Source organism: Prionailurus bengalensis, chromosome B1 (assembly GCF_016509475.1).
Source record: "Prionailurus bengalensis isolate Pbe53 chromosome B1, Fcat_Pben_1.1_paternal_pri, whole genome shotgun sequence".
Taxonomy (NCBI): domain Eukaryota; kingdom Metazoa; phylum Chordata; class Mammalia; order Carnivora; family Felidae; genus Prionailurus; species Prionailurus bengalensis.
This window is the reverse complement of record NC_057344.1, coordinates 30966428-30972986: the sequence shown is the minus strand read 5'-3', so window position 1 is coordinate 30972986 and position 6559 is coordinate 30966428. Positions and strand designations below refer to the sequence as shown.

The window sequence follows — 6559 nt, the reverse complement described above, 5'->3', positions numbered from 1 at the left end:
AGATCCTTATGTTCTCCCTGAGATTAGTGAGACCATCCGAGAAACTTCTAAGAGCACCTGTCAGGCCTGTCTGCTTGTGGGTGAAGGCCAGGCTGTACCTGGCCAGCCTGGGCAGCTCGCCGATGTGGGACAGCATCCACCTGACTTCCATCTTGTCCCCGATGAAGGCTGCCACATGGCCACATCGTCGGGTTTGTTGCTATTAGGGGAGGGCCCAGGACATAGGAACTCCATGAGATCGGTCATGCCAGGAAGGCCCAGAATTTCTGGGCTATGCTTTTGCAGGAAGGTGCTCAAAATGACGGCGCTGGAGAGGGGTACTTCCAGAGACATTTCTTCTCTCGCGTCAGAGGTGGTGGTGGTGGTGGCAATGGTGGAGCCGGGAGGCATGTTGTCTCTAAAGAGAAAAATATGTAGTAGAAAGAGCAGTCATGGTGGTAGAGAATGGAGACATATGGTGTACAAATTAATTTTTCCAGCTTTTTTCTCTTTAGGGCAATTATAAAGCAGAACAGCTCTTTGGGCTAATAGACCCCTAACGTTCTATGATTTATTAGAATAATTAGAAAGGGAGATAAAACCCTTTTGAGATAGGAAGTTGGAAGCTCACATTTTTGAAAACGTGATTTTTTTTTATTACCTAAGATAATGAAGCAGGACATGTCATTATATACATAGCTTATCCGTTGCCATATAACTAGTAAATGGCAGAACCAAATTTCAGACCCAGGATTGTCTTGTTTGCTCCTGTTCTTTCTGCCATAGTTCATTTTCTCTCAAAAGAATCTCTCATGGGATGGATAGGTTGTTGTGATTCTTTGCAGTACCATGGAAAAATAAAATGTCTTTCCCACTGGTATGGAAAACTCCAGTTCTACCCTTACAGCCTTTCATAAATATGAAATTCCGTATGAGTGAAATGGAGCCTGTGTCCACGCTTCTAAGTCAATCTATTTCTTCTTTCAGAAAATTTTCATGTGATATTGGAATTATGAAGAATTTGGTTTGGGGTGCCTGGGTGGCTCAGTTGCATGAGCGTCTGACTCTTGATTTTGGCTCAGGTCGTGATCCCAGGGTCATGGTATAACCACATATTGGGCTTTGCTCTGAGCATGGAGCCCGCTTGAGATAGGTAGACAGATGGATGGATGGATGGATGGATGAATAGATAGATAGATACATACATACATACATACATACATAACATTTGGTTGGAATGTATTAAACACTTGGAAAAGCCCATGGCAGCTGTGTTAGCCTTAAGGGATACTCCCGTCTTTGGGAAGGCCTAGGTTTGGCCTCTCACCAGATTTGTTTGCAGGTGCTTTGTAATTCTGTACACACAACAAGTACTTCGACTTCCCCATTGTGAGAGCTGGCAGATGAAAGCTCGGGAAGGACTGTGAAGTAAAGATGATGTATCTGTGCAAACAACAAAAACTCAGAAATGAATGATGTTGGAATTCTGGCAGTAATGCTGCAGTAAACCATGATCATAGTCATGGAAAACCAGAGTTAACATTCAATGAAGAAAGCATATGGTGTCATTTCTTATGCCCTATTATGCCTACCCCACCCCCACCCTACCTATTCATAGTCTGGGATTCTTTCTAACTTGATACTTGTGCAAAATTTCCTCCATTTGTTTTGCAACTATAGAAGATAGTGTAGCTTCCCAAAATTCATATAGACCCCTGTCTTGTGAAGAAGCAACACTCCAAATAAACTTTATAATAAGAGGTTTGCAGGGGTGACTGGGTGGTTCAATCAGTTCAGCATCCAGCTCTTGATTTCAGCTCAAGTCATGATCTCATGGTTCATGAGTTCAAGCCCTGCATTGGGCTCTGAATTGATAGCGAGAAACGTGCTTGGGATTCTCTCTCTCTCTCTCTTCCTCTCTCTCTCTGCCTGCCCCCTGCTCACTCACTCTCTCTCTCTGTCTCTCAAAATAATTTTTCAAAAAAGAAGTAAAATGTTGGAGAGGGTGGCAATGACAAGGGACAGGGAGGTATGGGTGATAGAGAAGAAGTGACAAATGCACTTTCTGAGGAGATGTGAAAATGGCGCTAGGTTGGGGAGGTGAAAATGGCGCTAAGTTGGGGAGGCCAAGTTGTATTGTGAGGCTGATGGCACACAGTCATTGTTCTGGAGAAAAGGCTTTTGCTATGGGTTTCTTTACAGAGGCCAATGTCTCAGCTTCAGTTTCAGGAAATCCCGAAACAGGAAATAAGATGTTGCAAGCTTTGGGCTTTGGGGATAGACTCATGAGAGCGATAAATTTCAACAACCTAAAAATTGCTCGGTGACTTCTTGGCTTCTGAGGACATATAGCCGAGCCAAGGTGAAGCCACCCTTCCTCCCCTCTCACCCCTCATGTGCAGCTGGCTCAAGTGCCCTCAGTCTTCATAAACACAACCACATTCTTCAGCTCTACACCAGACCTCCCCTCAAGTCACACAATCCCTCAGCAAACTAAGGGTCATTCATGAAGGCCCCGGAAAACAAGGAGAAAACAACTCCCGATCCATGTGGCATAGAAAGAATCTGTTTTGGTGGGAACAGGAGGGGGACTGGTGTGGAATTCGGGGTTTAAACAGTCTGATCTCAGCACTGGCAGCCTCTGAAATGACCTTGGAAAAGACCTTGCGTCAACTCCATCAGAACCTCCAGACAAAATACGTGAGTTCAGCCAAACATTTGAATGTTTCCGATGTTTGCCTGTTTGCCATCATACAGGGGATGGTCTTCACTGCACTGGGATTCAGTGTGACTCTCAGGAAGGCTGCTCTGAAGGGATCCCTCCCCACCCCCTCCCCTCCTTTCCCAACACCCTGCAAATTATGCGGGAACATTGGACATGGCAGATATATCGAGCTATTGTCTGACTCACGTCTCACCTAGAACATGGTAGCATTGGATTTAGATTAATTTGGACCTGACTAGAGTGACACTAGAGACTGGGAACCTGAATGTGTCCACCAGGATTTACAAATCTTTTAAAATGTTCTCATGTGTGCTTGCGGCTTCCCAATTAGGCAGAGAACTTGGTGTCAGGCTGTGCACGGCTTCTCCTGTGTTTACATGTGTCACATATTTCTTCGGGGCACTACCCAGTGGGGTAATTGATTAATCTAAGGCAGCCATTAATTGTTTGATGTCTGTTCTATAGAAGGATTGGAGATGGTCTCAGGGAAAATATAATTTGAGAATAGCCAGGGGTGAGTGACAGCATCACTGTTCTCTCATCTCCCACTGACTCCAGACATTCAAAGTGAGCTTGGCAATTATCTAAGAAAGAAAGGAGCGACATGTGGTTTTTTCCCAACGGGGGATTTCATTGTCCATTTGGGTCCTTTGTTTACTGCATCTCAAAGAAACCATGACAACCATATTTGTCTCTATTTCCTCTCCCCTAGATGCTTTTGGCTCCATCTGTTCTATATTCACCAATGAAGTCAACTTTTCATCTCTTTTTTCATTATATGTGGAAGTGTACTTAGGTGAGTTCCTTTTTTTTAAAGTAAAAGAAAAAAATTTAAAGGTGGTGCTTGACTGGATGTATTGTTAAACACCTTCTCTACACTTCCTCCTTCTTAATTTCCACTGGCGTGTGACATTCTCATTTATTTGACTTGCCAGAAGGTGTGGGTGCAATGTGCAGAGACGGGCCATCCCAGGAAAACAAAACAAAATAAACCCCCTGCTCTGTAGGTATATGTTTGTGTGATGAAAAATGCCTCCTCTATATTCATATCGACATCTAACTTTATTCCTCTCTACTAACAAAATCTCAGGCAGTGGCAGCGAGGAACAGCTCTGTCCTTCCTCAGAAGGTGGTTTTGTCTTCTTGTTAAGGCTTTTTATGAGTTTGTACGGTCATGTGGCTCTTCGACGGGTGTGGAACACAGAAAGCGGTAACTAAGAGGAAGAAATATGGGGCCCGGCTTGAATGGGACACCAAAGAGACTTCTTTTGGTGGTGTAGGGTGACCTTTCACAATTGTGAAAGTTCCCCTGTTACAACTGAGTAGCCCCAGACAGAAGTACCCCAGGCTCAGGACTCCTGGCTGTGTCTAACTTTGCTTTTGCTATTAACTACCTTTGTGATCTCGAACAAACCATAGTACCTCAATATGGCCTCCACTTCCTTCATACGTAAGGTGAAGTAGTATTAGGTGACATATAAGCCTCCAAAGAGCCTTTAAATGATCCTGTTCTGTTTCATGGCTAAACAGTAACAGGAGTTAATGATTTTGCTAGTTTTCTTGTCATACCCCTCGTGTATAATTCTAGCCTCAGACTTCTTCGTGTCGCATTCTATAGCCTCTCTCATCTATCCTGTCCACTTCACGTTTTCTTTCTTTTTTTTTTTTAATTTTTTTTCAATGTTTATTTATTTTTGGGACAGAGAGAGACAGAGCATGAACGGGGGAGGGTCAGAAAGAGAGGGAGACACAGAATCGGAAACAGGCTCCAGGCTCCGAGCCATCAGCCCAGAGCCTGACGCGGGGCTCGAACTCACGGACCACGAGATCGTGACCTGGCTGAAGTCGGACGCTTAACCGACTGCTCCACCCAGGCGCCCCCACTTCACGTTTTCAACTATCGTTCATATATTTGTGACTTAAACCATTAAACATTTTTATGCTCCATTATAGTTACATAAAATACAGTGCACCCATTTCGAGTTCAGTGAGTTATTTGGAATATATATACAGCCATGTATCCACCACCACAATCAAGATATAGAACACTGATGGCAGCCTAATGAATCCCCTAGTTCTCTTTTGCATTCAACCCTCCCCCATTCCTGGCCCTACAACATCGCTAATCTGCTTTCTGACACCAAACGTTTTGTTTTCATCTTTAAAGCCATGCTTCTAATTGCGATCAGATATGCATGTTCAGCTACCCACTGGGAAATATGATTTAGATGCATCACAGGGCCCTTGACCTTTATAAAATGGAAATCAAGATCTTTCCCCATAAATCTAATCACCAAAAGTGTACATCTGAGAATCAGCTATGTTCCTTCCTTGCCTTCTCTCTCTGTATTCATCCATCCCACTTAGGAATCTACTCCCTTAGTGTATTCTCATCTATCCCTTCCTTCTGTCACTGTTTCAGGTTAAGCCGTCACTAACCACAGTCTAGTCTTGTTCCGAAGCTCCACGGATCTCTTCTAAGGTCATGCCCCACATCCCTCTACCACCTAGCTCAGATTACCTTTGTGTAACCTTTCTCCAATATATTTATATGGTGTAAACTTTATAGTCCACTCACTTCAGGGCCTTTCAATAAAATCTTTCTCTTGTAAATCAAATACTCCCTAGCTTAATATCCTTTAATAGCCACTCATCCCCTTTGGGATATAGACTCTGGTATAACCCTTACCGGACTTTTCAGGTTCACCTCTTAACTTCCTCATTAGCATGCCCTGTGCTCTGCTAAACCACACTAACTATATGTTGCCTGAACACTCCATGTTTTCTTCATACCTATACATCTTGAATAGAGTGTTTTATTTCCTCTGCCTGGAATATCAGCTTGATGAATCCCTATTTATCGTTCGAGTCTCAGCTCAAATGATTTCCTCAGTGACGCTTTCTTGAATACTCTCAAAGGCTGTTAGTTATTCTCTCTTCTTTCATTACACAATGTACATTTCTCCTTTATAATCACCAAGATTACACTCCAACGTGGAAAAGGAGGGGGCAATACAACTCATTCCCCAGAGTCGACTTAACAGGTTGCTAGGTTGAGCTCATGTGTACATACTCACATGTGTGCACATACACACACACTGATAGAGAATGAGGAAGAATACTTTGATAGTCTTTGACTTTTGGTTCAAGTTCTACCTTCTAGCTCAGTAAGAGTTTTAATGAAGAGTTGTAGCTTTATGAGTGACTCTCCTCCACATTTCATAGGTTCTCCGGTTTTGTTCACTGGTCTGCAACTCACTATGTTTATTGTCTTCCATTCCCTACTCGGGGTCCTGCTTCCTCTGCAGGTGTACATCCTTGAGCACCGTCAAGTCCTCTGCTGGATGCCACCCCAGGTGGAGGGAAAGAGACCTTCCCAATGTTCTAGGCTATCTAGCATCTGCAATATCGTAGGCATGTTCTGTAGATTGTCTTGCTAAAATATCATGTCTCCTATTATCTTATTTTATCCTAGTCTGGTATGCTCCTATATCATGAGGAGAAAATTGAGATAGGAAACACCTCTCCTGTAATGTTTATAAAAGGACTTACTATATTGTAATTTTTATGATCTATTTACATGTTTGCCTCTTATAGACTGAGTTTCTTGGAGATCAGATAGTGGGTTTTTTTTTTTCCCCTCAGTGACCAGCATAATGAATGAATGAATGAATCTTATGATGAACTTGGATCCTGCCTATATTTCTGTTATAAGACTAATGATTTTATGTTAAGTAGCATGTTCTGCCTTAAAAAATTCTCACGAGCAAATGAAAATGTGTTTTAATATCTAGAACTGTTTGAATTGGAAACCTTTCCATTTAAAATTAGCAACAAGCATAGGCAATATTTTGA

At 42.8% G+C, this 6559-nt stretch overlaps 1 long non-coding RNA gene across 2 annotated transcripts in view; it reads right to left on the bottom strand.

The window, feature by feature from the left end:
• Positions 1–287: 287 nt before the first annotated feature.
• LOC122471940 overlaps positions 288–6559 on the bottom strand; it is a 94371-nt gene continuing 88099 nt past the window's right edge. Inside the window, exon 7 of one of the 2 annotated variants that reach the window (XR_006294315.1) lies at positions 288–397. This is a non-coding gene — a long non-coding RNA (uncharacterized LOC122471940). The remainder of the gene's footprint in view (positions 398–6559) is intronic. The other variant, XR_006294314.1, reaches the window with a different exon arrangement.